We start from the raw sequence: 16806 nt of genomic DNA on the forward strand, positions 1-16806 counted from the left end.
GCTGGGAACCAGAAGTAAAATGTGCCAATGGTTGCTCAGAGCTCCTGCCTTCCCATAAGAGCCCAGAAGGACTTATAACATTCACTTGGATATTTATTTTGATTTTGGTACACCAGTTACTTTATTTTTTAATTTTAATTTTATTTTTTTAAAGATTTTATTTATTTATTCATGAGAGACACACACACAGAGAGAGAGAGAGAGAGGCAGAGACACAGGCAGAGACACAGGCAGAGGGAGAAGCAGGCTCCATGCAGGGAGCCCAGTGTGGGGACTCGATCCCGGGTCCCCAGGATCAGGCCCTGGGCTGAAGGCGGCGCTAAACCACTGAGCCACCCGGGCTGCCCCTAGACTGGTTACTTTAATCCTTTGTGAACCGTTGGGATTCAGCGGCCAGCCTTTCTCACTCTTCCTAACGCAGAGACCCTGAGCCATGACCACAAACCAGCCTGTGCCCGTGTGCAATGCACAAAGCCCACTGCTCTGTTCAGAGACTATTTCCAACTCACCCACTGTCAGGAATGCTTAACTCCATAAAGCAGACTGAGAAATTTCTCCAGGATAGTAAGCCAAAGAGTGGATTTTAGACAAGGATAGGGATCTCCAGCTTCCAGAACTTTCCTCAACTCTCCCACAGTCTGTTTAAGCTCAAACGTGGGAAGTTGCTCTAAAGGTCAGTATGTACATAAGGGCCTCTAATCTGGTTCCTTCTCTCCCATCATCAGGTTGTCCCAGAGCTCATAGAGCGGCACAGGGAAATGTAGCATACAGCTTACCGAGTTATGCAAACATGAGATCTCTCTAGGTCTCTTAGGACAGAGTAATTTTTCAGTACTGGAAGCAACATGAGGTTGAAATTATGGGAACCAGACTAGCCAAGATTTGGGCATTCTTGCCTTTTTAAAGATGCTTAGATAAAGAAAAAGGATAGCATTTGCAGCAGATGGATTTTAAAGACAAGAACTTGATTACCTGAATAATTAAGTAAGAAATATTAGGAAACCATCCAAGGTTCCATTTTGGGAAGAAGGGTGTTAAGCCTTCCCCCCAAAGGTACTCATTCACCATCTGTTTACAACAGGCCAATGACATATATTTGCTTGAAAGCATTTTCAGCACTTCTCCCAACACCTACAGGCAACCATGTAGTTGACAACAGACCCTCTCTAAGGGGTGAGGTTAACATTGGCTGGTTGGATCCCCTATTACTCTTTTATTTCAGGAGAGGAGCGGGATGTCCAAGAGCCACGTAGGAATAGACCACCGCCCATCAATACATACCTGGCGCAGGGGCCTATTATCTGGCAGATGATGGTAATGAGCCCATCCCAGTCCATCACTTGGTGTCATCACTAATGGTACAGATGGCTGGTGAGTTAATGCCAACTCTTAACATGGATTATTATAACAGAGCTTCACTGGCATCTGATCTATTATTTTTCTTTCAAGGCTTTTGTCCCTATGGCTAGGCTAGTGTAAAGAATATATTATTTGTCTGTCTGTTTTACAAGGCACATAACTTTTGAATGGAGATTTATCCAAGGATCTAAGAAGGGTTTTTGGCAGATTCAAGAAGCTATTTCTCTGTCCTTCCAGGCTCTCAAAGGTGTTAGATCTCCATTGTCAAGTAAGTCTGGGAACAATGAGTTTAAAAGATCAGCAATTTAGGGGCACCTCGGTGGCTCAGTCGGTTAAGTGGCCAACTCTTGGTTTTAGCTCAGGTTGTGATCTCAGGGTTGTGAGATGGGCCCCATGTCCAGCTCCACACTCAGTGTGACGTCTACTTGAGATTCTTCACCTCCTGATCCCTCTCGTTCTGCTCTTCCCCCCACGTGGGTATGCTTACTCTCTCAAATAAATAAATAAATAAATAAATAAATAAATAAATAAATAAATAACTTAAAAGATTAGCAATTTAGCTCACTCTTTACTGTGCACAGCCTCTCAGAGCCTTCAACATGTTAATGTTCCCCGTGAATCTCCAACGGAGGGAAAAGCTTTCCACATTTCCTAAACCTGAATAGCTGTGGGATGCTTTTTAAGGGAATTTTGTGTCTCTCTAAGCACTGGTGTTTGTAGAGCACAGGATAGAAAATGAGAGCGTAGAGAGCAATCTTCCCCTTCTCATCCCCACTCTCAACTGGAAGTTTGCATCTTTCCTTACTATAGCAGGGACTGCTCAATGCCACCCAATGTCCTTTCTTCCACTGTTCCTTACTAACAAAAATCCCAATTTTATTTGGGAAGCCAACGCATCCAAGTCAAAACCTACATGCCCTAGCTCCAGTGAAGCCAGGAGTGAATATGTGACTGAGCTCCGGCCAGTGTTATGTAAGCAGAATTATTGTGGAGGACTTCCAGACCGGTTGCTTAAATGACTCAGCTGAGAGAAAGGCTCCTTTGTCTTCCACCTTCCTCCTTCCAGCTGCCTGAAATGTAGGTGTGATGGCCAGAACTCTGCAGCCATCTCTGACTCCAAGGTGAATTTACAGATTGAAAAACCCTTTTGCTAGGTCGTTACAGCAGAACAATAAAATAATCCTCAACTCTGATGACCATGGAACTGCCATATACCACCTTATGTCTGCTTATGTCTGGACCTCTTTGTCACGAAAGAAATATAAACTTCTACCTTCCTCAACACACTAATATTTCAGATTTCTTGTTTGATGTAACTGAATCCCAACTGATTTGCTTGAATTCTACTGTTCAGATATTTTTATTTATTTATGTTTAACGGTCCTTCTTTAGAGTATTCTTCTCCACCAGTCCTTTGATCTTTGATGGAGATGACAGTCATTACAGTTGTTCAACAAATATTCTAGTTCTCCTGCTGCTATGTTACATGAGGTCATTCCTCCACCCTTCTTTAAGTTGGGTGCAGCCACATGATTTGCTTTTGCCAATGCAATGTGAGTGAAAGTGATGGGTCACTTTCAGATGGAATATGTGATTGTTGTGTAAGATACCGTGATGACTATGGAAGCAGACATGGGAATGAAGTCTCCATTGGTCTCCACTGGGTAGCTGATGAATAGAATTCTCTCTTGATGGGCTCTGGACATGTGGCATGGTCAAGAAATCAACATTAGTTGTAATAAATCTCTAAGATTGTTCGTTATCACAGCATAGCCTAGCCTCTTCTGACCAACAGAACAGAAACAACCAAATGGCGGTGATACTAATAGTCTCACTGCATAATGCTTCATGATTTCTGAGACAATATTTCTGAAAAAAGCCCCTTTTTTACTGGGTAAATCTTAATCCTCAGACACTGTGGGGGCCATTTTGCAAAAATCATTTTATTTAATCTCTGCATTGATCCTGGGAAGTCCACTGTTTTCAAAAGAGAAGACCAACACTATGAGAGTAACCTACGCGAGATCAATGTCCAACGCCAACATGCACACTCTCCCCACTATCTCTAATCCACAACATCTGAAGCCAGCCCTGGGAAATAAAAATGCTTACAGAGCTGGCTGGTAACACAGGAATTTCAGGAACCCTTTGTTACCAGGAAGGGGAAAGAAACATTAAAACATGGAGTTTGCATTCACAGGGCTGATCACACCCTATAGGCTGAAACCAGGGCATGCCGGGGCTTGTAGTCCCTGCACCCCACTGAGGACAGCAGAACTGCAAGTCCCCCAGCTGCTCATATGAGTCCTTTGAACTCAAAACCTGCCTTTGAGCTACTGTCAAGGTAACCACGCAGCTGAAAATAACTAATTGGGCAACATTCTCTGACTGCTGGCATGGGCAGTTATAATCTCAGCATCTCCGTGGCAACCTGACTGGAATTCTGGTTATTTGCACAAAGAAAAACCAGTCTCCGTTCAGACCAGGGCTGCATTTTGTCTCTACTCCACTTTTCTCATTACAAGTTGCTATTGAAGGAACAATGCTTCTTTTATGAAGAATGTTTATTACTGGTCTGTGGAAAACCAGCATTTTCATAATCTGGAAAAATTTGGAAAGGGAAAAATCGTAATATATCCTGTATTGCCAAACACAAAGAGATTTTATTAAGACAGGCTCTATTATAAACAACAGTAAAGGTCACCATGGAGTAAGTGACCTATAATCAGGCCACAGAATTCTATGGAGATGTCAATGGCATAGTCCAGGCAAGGAATCCCAACAACTACATTGAGTCAATGGACCAGTGCTCATCTCCTGGGCACTGACAAGGTGCTATTGCAAACCCTGACCTAAGTCCCAGGGGCTCCCCTGGCCTACTCTGTTCCACCATCCCATTCCACAGTGCTGAATCAGGAGGGAACATTTACTAGAGGAACTGCTGTAATCCATTTTTCAAGTCCCTTGCCCAAAAAGAAGAAGGGATGGAGCGTCGGAACCCTGCTCCAACCTGACAAACAGATAGAACACAATGTAAATGCTCAGGGAGTTCAATGGGTGGGAAATCAATATAGAATGACACAGCCAAGGAAGGCTAAAAGGGAAACATGGGCATCAGGCTGGACTTTAAAATACAGACAGAATTTGCAGTACAGAGAGCTGAGCAGAGGGACAAAATTGTTTTTGTAACGGTGCCATTTAAAAAGGATACATGTTCATCGCCTGTAGCACTTCTGTCCAAAAGGACAAAAGTTTAGAAACATGTCACTTTGGGGATAGCACCTTCATTCAGCAAGTTTTACATCATTTCTAGAAACCATGGTTCCATAAGCATTTTATAAGGCAGATAGACCAAGTAAGTATTAAACACATGGCTATAGCAAAGTGGCACACACAAATGGCATTGAATACTACATAAAGCCATTAATTTTTTAAAGATATTTATTTATTTATTTGAGAAAGAGAGAGAGCATGAGCAGGAGAGAGAGGGAGAACCAGACTCTTCGCTGAGCAGGGAGCCCAAAGCAGGGCTCAATCCTGGGACTCTGGGATCATGACCCAAGCTGAAGGCAGATGCTCAGCTGACTGAGCCACCAGGCATCCCAAAGACATTAATTGTTTTAAATAAAATGCTACGCTTGTTCCAGGCAACAAAGGAATCAGTATATAAGTGGGACTGCTGTAATGATTTGCTTACATATACCTTCCCCACTCAGGTCTGCTCCCTCCTACCACAGAGAAGGGGCCAGGCTCTCTCCAAATTAATGTCCTTAACAACGTGCACCATACTCGGGCTACAGAAGGCATCTAATAAATATTGGTTAAGTACGTAAGTAATTTTATCAAGACAATATAAGACATGTTATTTATTGTTTTATTGGTGAAATAGAGACCGTATGTATATCATGAAGATATGGATACACATTCGTCAGGAGTACACAGCTGAGCACCAGAGAACATATGAGGCCACATTCAAATACGGGAAGGCTTCCTGGAAAGCTCATTTTCCACAAGGATTTAAGTGCTTGTATTTTCATATATTGGGTTAAACATTGATAAGATTGTATCAGTATTTTTTCTGGTAGCAGTACCGTCATCAGCCCACCAGGATCTCTATGGGTTTGAATTCAGTCTCTTTCACCAATAGGAATGTCTTGGTAAAAGCATCTAGAAGCATATCATCAACCTCTACCACTTATATACCTGATTTTCAAATATAGTAAATGCTCTTTAAAAAAAAAAAAAAGACTTATTTGGGGGATCCCTGGGTGGCTCAGCAGTTTAGCGCCTGCCTTTGGCCCGGGGCACGATCCTGGAGTCCCAGAATCGAGTCCCACGTCAGGTTCCCGGCATGGAGCCTGCTTCTCCCTCCTCCTGTGTCTCTGCCTCTCTCTCTCTCTCTCTCTCTCTCTCTGTCTATCATAAATAAATAAATAAATAAACAAACAAACAAATAAATCTTTTTAAAAAAGGAAACATCATTAAAAAAAAAAAGACTTATTTACTTTAGAGAGAAAGCACATGGTGGGAGACACAGAAGGAGAAAAGGAAGGAGTCTCAAGCTGACGCCAAGCCACGAGCCCGACACAGAGCTTGATCCCACGACTCTGAGATCATGACCTGAGCTGAAACCAAGAGTTGGACACTTACTGATTGTACCCCCGAGGCACCCCAGTAGATGCTCTTTATTTCACCTCTTTCATTTGGAATTCGCCATTGCTTAGATGAGAACTGGACAGCAGTTTAATTATCCACTGTCCACACAGAGAAGATTTTAAGGAATAATGTAAAAAAGATAACCAAAGGAATAATTTTTTTTTGAAAAAGCATTTCAGCCAAGTGTCATTCACATCGAATCCCTGGCTAATTGCAGTCAGACATGTCTATTAATGCTGGCGCTCTAGGACTGGTGTTAGACAACACTGCTAGTCTAGTAGCTCCTAGTGATTGTCTACACCAAAAAGGGAATAAGATTCTTTACAAATTATTATTGTCTTACTTTTCACCAATATAAAAAATTCAATTCTTTAGATTAGCAAGGTTGTCCTGTGAGGCAAAAAGGATCATTCTAGTTCTCAAATAGAGACTTGGTCTAGTGGCCACACTGGCGCTAATTAAAGAAGATCAACATTTTTGTTTTGTGCACTTTTCAATAAATTAAAAGGCCAAAAATAATTTAATCATGAAGAAGGTAACTTCAATTTAAAAGAATGAGGAAATAGATATAAGCAGCAACCCACCAATTAAAATATCAGCTTCCTGTCCTAGGAGTGCCTCAGAGCTCAGTTAGTGAGGCCTAGTTAAAACTCTCTAGGTAAAAGTCTTTTGTTATAACACAGAAATTCTTGCCCTGATTATTGAATTCCACTCAGTAGTTAACCATACCACACAATACCATGCTAAGCATATAATTCTTATAGAGTATCTACTTTATTGACTACTGTTTGCCAGTGAATATGTAAGCAAAAGAAATTTATGGTCACATCCCAAACCTGACATCAGGTCTCACATCTTTTATACTTGTGCCAAAAATCTTTCAGAGATAGATCTTTCCTTTTTAAAAAAAAAAAAAAATATTTATTCATGAGAGCCAGAGAGAGAGAGAGGCAGAGACACAGGCAGAGGGAGAAGCAGGCTCTCAAGGGGAGGCTGATGCGTGACATGATCCCAGGACCCCAGGATCACGACCTGAGCTGAAGGCAGACACTCAACCACTGAGCCACCCAGGCATCCTCTAGAGACAGATTTTTCAAACAGCCCTCTCATGTGCCCTCTCCACCAGTATATTCAAATGTGTTTTCAAAACAAGAAGCTTGGGGAATACACAGATGAATATATTGTGAGGAAGGTGGGATTTTGTACCACAGATGGTCAAGTCAAACCATGAATTAAGATAAATGACAATGACTGAAAAATCTGCAGGTCATTAGAGTTAAGTGTCTCTTTTGAGTAGGGACCATTTGGCTTGTACCAAAGCCACCAGCAGACTGAGATTCTATTAAGTGTGAGGCATGGGAAGTTCTAGCAAGCACTGGTAGGGAGACACTAGTTCTCCTCTCTGCGGTGTCTCATGGGTGAAGGTGGAGTAATTCTAAGCTCTGAGGGAGAAATGCAGGGTCAAAATGGCTTAAGTGGGTGCAGAACTGGGACTCCAAGCAAAACCAAAGCAATGCTGCACCATCAGTAATACTGGCAGAGGAGGTGGGGCAGGGTGGGTTTTTCCAAAGAGAGAAAAGACTCCTGCCAGTGAACTACATGGTTTTTTGATATGTTTATTTTACCTTAATCCTCTCCAGGAATAATGAAAAATGATGAAACAGCCTGCATGCGTTTTGGCAATTTCCATATACTACAAAGTTCTCAACAGAGACACTATCCCCGGGCAGAGCTTGTGAGCTGCTGAGCTGGCCCTCAGCCTCCATCTCCTAGTACCACCTCATCCCTCCTGACCACCAGAGGTCGAGCCCTCAGAAGAGTTACCTCTTGCCTTCCTGGAGGCCACCAGACCTCATCGTACCTGAACAACCAACTGCTGAAAGCCCTTGCTTAGAACCTCATTTTTATAACACAAAATTTGCCACTGACACACGTTACGAGCTAGAGATACTCTCTTCCTGATAGAGTTAGGGCTCTAAGAAGTACTACACAGCATATTTAAGACTGTAATTCACATATTTCTAAAATTAGGTACAAAAAGGTAGAAAGAGCCCGGCATTGTAGAAATCGTTTCAATTCAAATTTTAAACCATGCTACTTACTAAGTATGTGACTTTGAGCAAACTGCTTACTTTGTTGAGTTTTCCAAAGTTCTTGGGAACAAAAAGTTACCTCCTACATAGGGTACTTCTTCCCTGACCACATCTTCACACACACAAACACCCTCACACACAGCATCCCTTGCTGCTCTACTTCAACTACTTTCTTCTTTTTAAAGATTTTATTTATTTGAGAGAGAGGGCATGTGTATGCATGTAAGAGGGGGAGGACAGAGGGAGAGGGAGAAGTAGACTCCCCACTGATCAGGGAACATGGTTCTGGGCTCGATCCCAGGACCCTGAGATCATGACCTGAGCTGAAGGCAGGCGCTTAACCAACTGAGCCATCCAGGTGCCCCTCAATTACTTTCAGTTAGTCTGTGTACAAGCGACTTCTTACAAGCTGGTTTTCACCTCCAAGCCCTTCCTCAAACCCACCTCCTTCTCCCTAGCAGAACTTAGTTGTTCCCCCTCTGTGTTCTCAGAGTATTTGTTCTAGAAGATCACCATAGCACCTGCCATTTATGGTAATTATGTGTTTAAGTCTCTGACTCCCTCTCTAGACTGTAAGTAAGTGACTTGAGGTATTTCTGAGTCATACTGATATCTCTAGCTTCTAACTAGTGTCCCATTCATAGAATGTCCTCAATAAGTGTTTAATGAATAAATGAATCTATGTGAACAGTGTTCATTTCTTGAGCACTTATTTTGTAACTAAGCATTTACATGCATCATCTGTAACCCTGGCAAGAGTTCTAGAAGGTGGACACGGAAACTATAATTTTATAGATGAGAAACGAGAGACCCAAACACAGCAAACAAGTGATTAAAGTCAGGGTTGGACCAACTCATGATCTGCCTATAAAGATTCTAGAATGACACCTAGCACTTATTAGGGCCTCAGAAAAATAGCACCTTCCTTCTAAGCAATCAATAATAAGGGTGTGACTGTCATAATGTATCAGAAACGAGACTCATTGATGTTGGTTAACACTGTAATCTAGGAAGTTTGAAAGAAAAAAGCTCATTTCACCAAATTCTGCTTAGCACTCATAATCAGTTTTTTTAATCGCACATTAATCATTCCCAAAATATTTTCCAAGTGCCTGCTCAACGCCAGCTCTGTACTGTGCACTGGGGACCTGCAGATAAGAAGTCACGATCCCAGTCTTCCAGGAGCCAACACCAGGAGGTACCAGCATTTGTAGAGCGCCTGCTATGGGAACTTCTGAGTGCCTCAGAGCACATATTCTTAATGGGCAGATGTTACACACCCATTAAGTCTGCCATTAGGGGGATCTATGAATCATTTAATGGAACACAGGGCAGCCTGCTCGTGCAATGTATGTGGCCACAGAAGATTCTTTTAGGAAGATAATGTTCATATTACAATTGAAGAGCAGCCCACATGTGGACTCCTGCCACCTGGGATAATGAAGTGAGGCCTTAGGGAACTGATCAGTTTCCAAAGAAACGACCATAGGGCTGCCACCTAGCAAAGTAGGGAGCAGGAAAAACATCAAAGCCATTCATCACTGACATTTTACCACACATGCCTTGCCAACCAGTCCCTGGAGGAGCCCCTTTTTTCCACCAATGCATTACATCCATCTTGAGACTGGCAACCTGGTGTGCCTCTGCTCACAATAGCAAGAGGCATCCTTCACACAGCATCCTGTGTAAATTGGACCCCCGAGCACAACACAATGTGATAGGAGTATACCTTGAATGATATGCAACAGAACTGGTCCTGGCTACCAAAGGAACTGGGGATTCCCAAACACCTTCAGTGGCCATGTCATGATCAGCAAATACAATTTTTAGGCAACATGTGGGAAGTCTGCTATGGCTTTCCAGCACTGACCAGCCTCAGCAGAGCAAAGCCTAATGATCAGGGTGCATCTTTCTGCCCTAAAGCTTGGGCATGCAATCCGCCACATAGAAGAGACCCTGACAAATTACCTCAGCATTTTAATTTAGCTGTTAAAATGCCACTCAACTGAATATCATCTTGCCAGATCCTCATTCGGTGTTAATAACTGCCATATCATCTTTGAAAGCAACACAAACATTGTTGAAAGTAGATAATAAATAATGATAGTACAAGACTGCAACCTCATCCTTGTCTTTTGTCACATAACCACACCTGATCTGTGTTCTATACCTTCAGTTCTCACCATCATTGCTCACAGATGGAGTAATTATTGTTTGCAAACCCCTCTGAAGAGCCCCTGTTTCACAGGATCTCCCAGAGAGCCACCCAACTAATAGAACTAAATGTCTTGGGTAGGTACAGAAGCTGCCAACAAATTGCACTTGGCACTTGCTTCCACGGAAGAGTGTGATGTTGGGTGATGTTGCTCATCCCATCTTTTTTAGGTGAAGGTCTGAGCCCGTCAACCTAACTGAAGGGATGCATGTTAACCTAACACCTGCCCTTCACGAAATGAGTGTGCTGGCTTGAAACTACTGAAGGGGTTTAGAATATTCCACCCCAAAATACACCACTTTGACGTATGGATTATTTTCAGCTGAAGACGAATGGAAGGAAGCAAACGCACAAACACACAAATTCTGCACTCTCCCTCTTTACCAGGAAGGGCAGAACAATTATCACCCCCCAGAGACAACTCTAAACTCTTATAGCCCAGAAATACACCAAAAGAATCTACATAGTAAATCTTACTAATGAGCCCTTACCTTCCATTATCTTTCTCTCTATATTTATCTTCCCACAGTTTGCACTCTTGGAAGCTTAAAACACTTTTTCTGTCTTGTCACTTTTCTACAAATTCATTGCTTTTCTGGTAAGATGCTATACAAGCCCAAGTTCTAACCACCTCTTTGAGCTACTCCTCACTGAGTTCTCTCATTTGTATGCACATGTATGTGTTTTTAAAAAATGTGTTTCTGTTGTTAATCTTTCTTTTATCCATCTAATCTGCAAGGCCCCAACAAATGAACCAAAGATGCGTAGAGAAAGAAGTCTTTTTTCCTCCCCTACGCTATATTCTATCAAATAATTCTTAATCTGTCTATGCCCATGAGGGTCTGTGAATCTCCTGAAACTAGATTCCATGTTTTGTGCATGTGCATTTTTTTTAGGGAAGGGAGTTCAAATATTTGATCATCTGAAAGGACCCTAATATCCAGATTCTCAGTTGACCCTTCAATATTCCTTCAACGTGAGCTAAAATGGTGGTACACTCACCTAAGGAAAGAACAAACTCTGTTATTATAACTCTCCTGAGTCACCTAAGAAAGGTCAAGGAGCCCTAATCCTAATCCACATATCCACATCTTTTTTTTTTTTTTAAGATTTTTTTCATTTATTTTAGAGAGAGAATGTGTGTGAGCATGCAAGCAGGGAAAGGGGCAGAGGGAGAGGGAGAGAGAAACTTAAGCAGACTCTGTGCTAGGGATAGAACCTGACAAGGGGCTGAATCCCATGACCCTCAGATCATGACCTTAGCTGAAATCAAGAGTCAGATGCTTAAGTGACTTAGCCATGCAGGCACCCCTTCCTAATCCACATCTTTACATAAAATGCATCCACGATCTCTAAGACCCACCCTGCACAGACTACCTTGGCTGAGATGACTTACTTCTCACCTAGACCCTAAGTCCTAAGGAAAAACTATTTTTATCTATTTTATATCATTTCTGCATGTAGTAGAGGAAGGGGCATTTGTATATAACAACAACCATGATCAGTCAATTGATGGAAAGCACCTTTGATTTTCAGAAGTATCTATTTCTATTTTCTGTCATAAGACACTTGTAGGACAAAATTTTTTTAATGACTATATATAAGGCCATAAGATGTGGGGGGACAAGACTTTGACAAACCTATAACAGATACCAGGATAAGCCTGCTCGGTAACAGAGACAAAGAAATGTCAAGATCTAGAAGTTCCCAATACTCTATAATTGCTGAAGACTAAAATTCTAACAAAGTAACAGCTCAAAATCTCCTTTCAAGTCCTCACAAAATCAATTAACTCCTTTGAAAAAATAGTAAGCAACTGTACCAGGGTTTTTCAGAGAACACAAAGATTAATCAGGTGTGGATCCTGCCCTCAGTGAGCTTAGGGAGCATGCTTAGAGGGAGAAAAACCACGGAGCCATAACACCTGCCCCTTCACAGCTCCCCAGAATGCTTCTTGGTTTTCAATCCTAAAGCTGCAGAGACTGTGCCTATCCTTCAATAAAACAATATCTGGTCAATGTGTACACAGGAAAAAAAAATGTATATTCAACTCCAACGCTCAAAACATTTTAAACAAAACACAATGTGAGAGAAAAGTTTCAAGTTATACTTAAAACTCAGTTGGTGTAACAGCAGAATGATGTGTACATGATTTTGCAAAGTGCCAAATTCAGCAACAAAGAGGGTGTGGTGGGGATGCTGCTAGCTGCAGCATCCTTCATGATCAGGAAGCTGAGGTTTTAGCATTTTGTAGTCTAACAAAAGAGCTTCCTCATTGGTATTTTTACTGTGTTTTAGCTACACTCTAAGAGGGTTGGGGCTTTAGAATTGACATGTAACATATTCTCATTTTCCTTATAAAAAGGAAAGAAGAAGGAAAGGAAAGGAAAGGAAAGGAAAGGAAAGGAAAGGAAAGGAAAGGAAAGGGAAAGGGAAAGGGAAAGGGAAAGGGAAAGGGAAAGGGAAAGGGAAAGGGAAAGGGAAAGGGAAAGGGAAAGGGAAAGGGAAAGGGAAAGGGAAAGGGAAAGGGAAAGGGAAAGGGAAAGGGAAAGGGAAAGGGAAAGGGAAAGGGAAAGGGAAAGGGAAAGGGAAAGGGAAAGGGAAAGGGAAAGGGAAAGGGAAAGGGAAAGGGAAAGGATAGATCTGCCCCAGGTAGCTTTTTAGGCAGAATGTCTGGTTTTAGGAAAAATTAGTGCCTATATCTATGAACCGGTTAACAAATAGTTAGAAGCACCCAAACAAAGACAAGTGAAGCCTTGGCAGTTCAGAGAAGGGAGATGTTATTTCTAACAGGTAAGAGGGATACCAAACTTTGTTCAGGGGCCTAACTTTGAGCCCAGATGTTGAAAGGCAGAATTTAGACAAATGCAAATGGTAGGACTCACCCAGCAGAAGGACTAAGAATTGGGCAGGAAAGTTCAGGGCATGGGCAGGACAAAGGATACGTGAAGGGGCTGATGGAGAGCTGGGGGTTTCAATCAAGTTCTAGTGTTCCCAGTTTTCCAGATTTTCACAAGACAACCTGGTGGCTTTGAGAAAGGGCATGAGGGGTTTGGTCATCATGACCTAAGTTAATGACAGAAATTCCCAAAAAGCTAACAAGGGTCCCACCTAAAAGAGGAGCACAGTGGCCCAACCTATGTACTGTTAACTCAACATATGAAAACAGCACATCTTTGATCTGCCCAAAGACCTTCAGTCTTGATTCTAACTTGTTAAAAAAAAAAAAAAAAAACAATTATATATAAGAAACTTTCAAATGCATTTTTGTCTCCTAAGAAAGGAAAATTTCAACCATTTTACTGGGCACGAAAATATCCACCCTAATCTGTTTCTGTCTCATTGTCCAATAAAAACAATGGCTTTCTCCCTTTGACACAACGTGGCCTGCCCATATAAGTCACATTTCTAAGAACCACGGTAAGAGGGCCACTATCAGTATATCTAAGGGCAGACAGGCCTTTCAACCCTCTCTCCTGGCTCAGTGCACTCTCTCCCTTGCACAAGTACAAACACATGGAGAATGTGAAGAATGTATCTAAGTTTGGCAGTGCTTACTACATTCTGCCGGTAGAAGTGCCCCCGAATGGTGCGATCTGAAGCAAAACAGCCACAGGAGCAAAATGCAATCTCGAGGTCAGTGCAGACCCAGCTGCCCTTGTCTCTTAGACATTCCTGGCTGGAATCCCACCGAGCAAATGTGGGGGAAGAGAAGACAAGACAGACCAGAGGATCAGGAAATACCCAGCTGCATGGGGAAAGAGCAATCATCAAACCCCTAAGCTGAGCATGCAAACAGCAATTTCTCCCCACCCCCCCACCCCCCACCCCCGCAAGGAGTGCCCCTGAGGGTGGACCTGTAAATTATCCCAGGATAATTTTCAATCATGCCCTGACCTTACCACTGCTTTTTAAACCCTGCCTCTTGAGTTACCGGCCAGTCCCATAGGGGGTCAGCAGTAGGTCCACAACCAGCTTCCACTATTCCACCTGAAATCTCAATAGAAGAATGTCACCCCCATAGAGCAGTTTGGTCACTCAGCCACTTCTGAAACCTTTTTTCCCAAAGCTTCAGTTGGGAGTGATCATGACACCCATTTAAGGACAAGTGTTCAAGGCAAACAATCCGTCGTTTCTTTCGTAATCTCAACGTTGTCAACTAAGAGAAGCTGCACAACTGAGAAATCGAGTGTGATGTTCGTTTCTGAGGTATTTATTGTCTTCCAAGTCTACACCGGAAATGGACACTCATACATTCATTCTTTGAAAGATATGTAGGTAAGTGCTTACAACTGCATTTTATCAATTCTCAAATACACATTTTTCCACATTTTAACGTCTCTGGAATGGAGATACTGTTGAAAACTAAGATACTGATTCCCTTCTTTTAATACACAGAACACAACAGCATGCTATAGTCGATTACGTGTGCCACGCAGGGACTGCTCAACACTTCCTAACTGAGAAAAACAAGTCTTTCCCCTTGACTGTGTCCTTCCCTCTCCAATGCATCCTTGGATACTGCTACCCAAGCGATCTCTACAGCAAATCTGATCGCGTTACCCTTCCCCTGGTTTGAAGGAGCCAATGAATTCTCTTTACCTCTGGGTAGGCAGGGAGTGAGAGGCTGTTCGTGACATGTCCCAGGACTACTTTCTCAGCATCATCTCCCCGTACCTTCTGCCAAATGATGAGCATTTTCCTCAATGTACCACATTTTTCTCAACTCAACATAACCTCCAGGATTCAGCTCAAGTATTGACTACTTGAAATCTTTCTCTGAACCTCTCCCACCTCCCCAGGGTTGAAACAGATGTTTACCTTCTGAGGTCCCACTTGTGTATTATTGTAGCATTATCATACTTGAATTTGGGCCTCTTTACCTCTATCTTCCAATAGATCATGACTTCTACAAAGGCAGACTGCATCTTGCACACTTCTTATCAAAGCGCTTGGGACACTGTGACTCTGCCCAGCTTGGAGGTGGAGATCAGAGCATAATTAATGAACAGAAGATGGGCGAACAAACCTCCTGACATTCTCTTCCTTGGTTCACGAGATGACTCACAGGTTCACAAAGTTCATGACTTTTAGAGGTCATCAGCAACCAGATAAAGTTTCATGTCTTCTTGGTTACTCTTAATTGCAGGTGCCCCTTCTGTGAAAAATGACACTGCTGACGGTCTCTAGTTCCCTTCTATTCTACAATTCCATTACTTATACTCCAGTGAAAGCTACCTGCTATTCTGCTCATGGAGCGTTGACCAAACACTGCTTTTGAAGATGGATTCTCAGATTGGCAAAATAGCCCAGCTCTCAAGATCCTCAAGGTTGTGTGTTGAGAGGACAGCATGTCTAAACTCCAGAGAAAATATGTCATTTGAAAATGCATATTCAGGGATGGCTGGGTGGCTCAGTGGTTGAGTGTCTCCCTTTCGCCCAGGTTGTGATCCCGGGGTTCTGGGATCAAGTCCCGCATGGGGTGCCCCACAGCAACCTGCTTATCCCTCTGCCTGTGACTCTGCCTCTCTCTCTGTGCCTCTCATGATAAATAAATAAAATCTTTAAAAAACAAAGAAAATGCATATTCAGTATAATTTTATAACTGGAAATCAAATACTCCATTCATTACAAACTAAAGAATATAAGGCTTTACAAAGTGATCTTGCCAGATAGGGAAAGAAAAATATAGTGATCCTCAACTGAAGAGAGGTGATACATATTATCTTTTATATAGTCTTTTTTATCTTTTATATATTTTTTAGAAAGTCTACCAAAGGGGGCATGGGTTTTAGAAGATCACAAAACACTGGGAAAGCAAATGCTCACATAGCATAGTCATAAAGAGTAGTATAGATTCTGGTATTCCTCTGGGTTGAAATTCCAAATCTACCCCTGGCTAACTAGTTTTGTGATTCTGAACACTTTACCTCCCCAAGCCTTAGTTTTGTCATCAGTAAAATAGGAATTACCATACACATATCACAGGGTCATTACAGGAATTAAATTTTTTAAAACTGCACATAGAACTTCCTCTAGCAGTACTTGCTTGCCACTTAGCAGGCCTCCTAATGAATGATCGCAATTATTACAACTGTTACTAATATCGTTCTCCAAACACAGGGACCATGTTATATGCTCCATTACACTGCACAGGGCACTGGAGATGCACACAGGCACTCAAAAAATAATGGCAAAGGTGATGGCGATGATGATAATGAGACAAAGTAGTAAGTATCCATGGAAGGACGTCTGATTTTTTTTTTATTATATACTGAAAAGAAATCTTTTCTATGATTCACCAGCTTTTGGGGGGGGGGGAGGGATCAGATTTTTTAAAAACTCATGAAATACATCACAGACACCAGGAGTGCTTATGATATATGTGTGCAGTTTATATAAAAATTATATACATTAAGCACAGTGAACATCCACGTACTCACCACCCAGCTTAGAAAACAGAACATTACCACTCTTTCTGAT

At 42.1% G+C, this 16806-nt stretch overlaps 1 protein-coding gene and 1 long non-coding RNA gene across 8 annotated transcripts in view; one reads left to right on the forward strand and one right to left on the reverse strand.

The window, feature by feature from the left end:
* The window catches only part of TNIK (TRAF2 and NCK interacting kinase), a 376625-nt gene that overhangs the window by 303571 nt on the left and 56248 nt on the right, over positions 1–16806 (reverse strand). The gene's annotated exons all lie outside the window — the stretch shown is intronic.
* LOC112645964 (uncharacterized) lies at positions 12961–15901 on the forward strand. The gene is made up of 3 exons (XR_003127385.3): positions 12961–13116; positions 14393–14601; positions 15473–15901. It is a non-coding gene; the product is annotated as an uncharacterized LOC112645964 (long non-coding RNA).

This window comes from Canis lupus, chromosome 34, assembly GCF_003254725.2.
Source record: "Canis lupus dingo isolate Sandy chromosome 34, ASM325472v2, whole genome shotgun sequence".
In the NCBI taxonomy this organism is placed as follows: domain Eukaryota; kingdom Metazoa; phylum Chordata; class Mammalia; order Carnivora; family Canidae; genus Canis; species Canis lupus.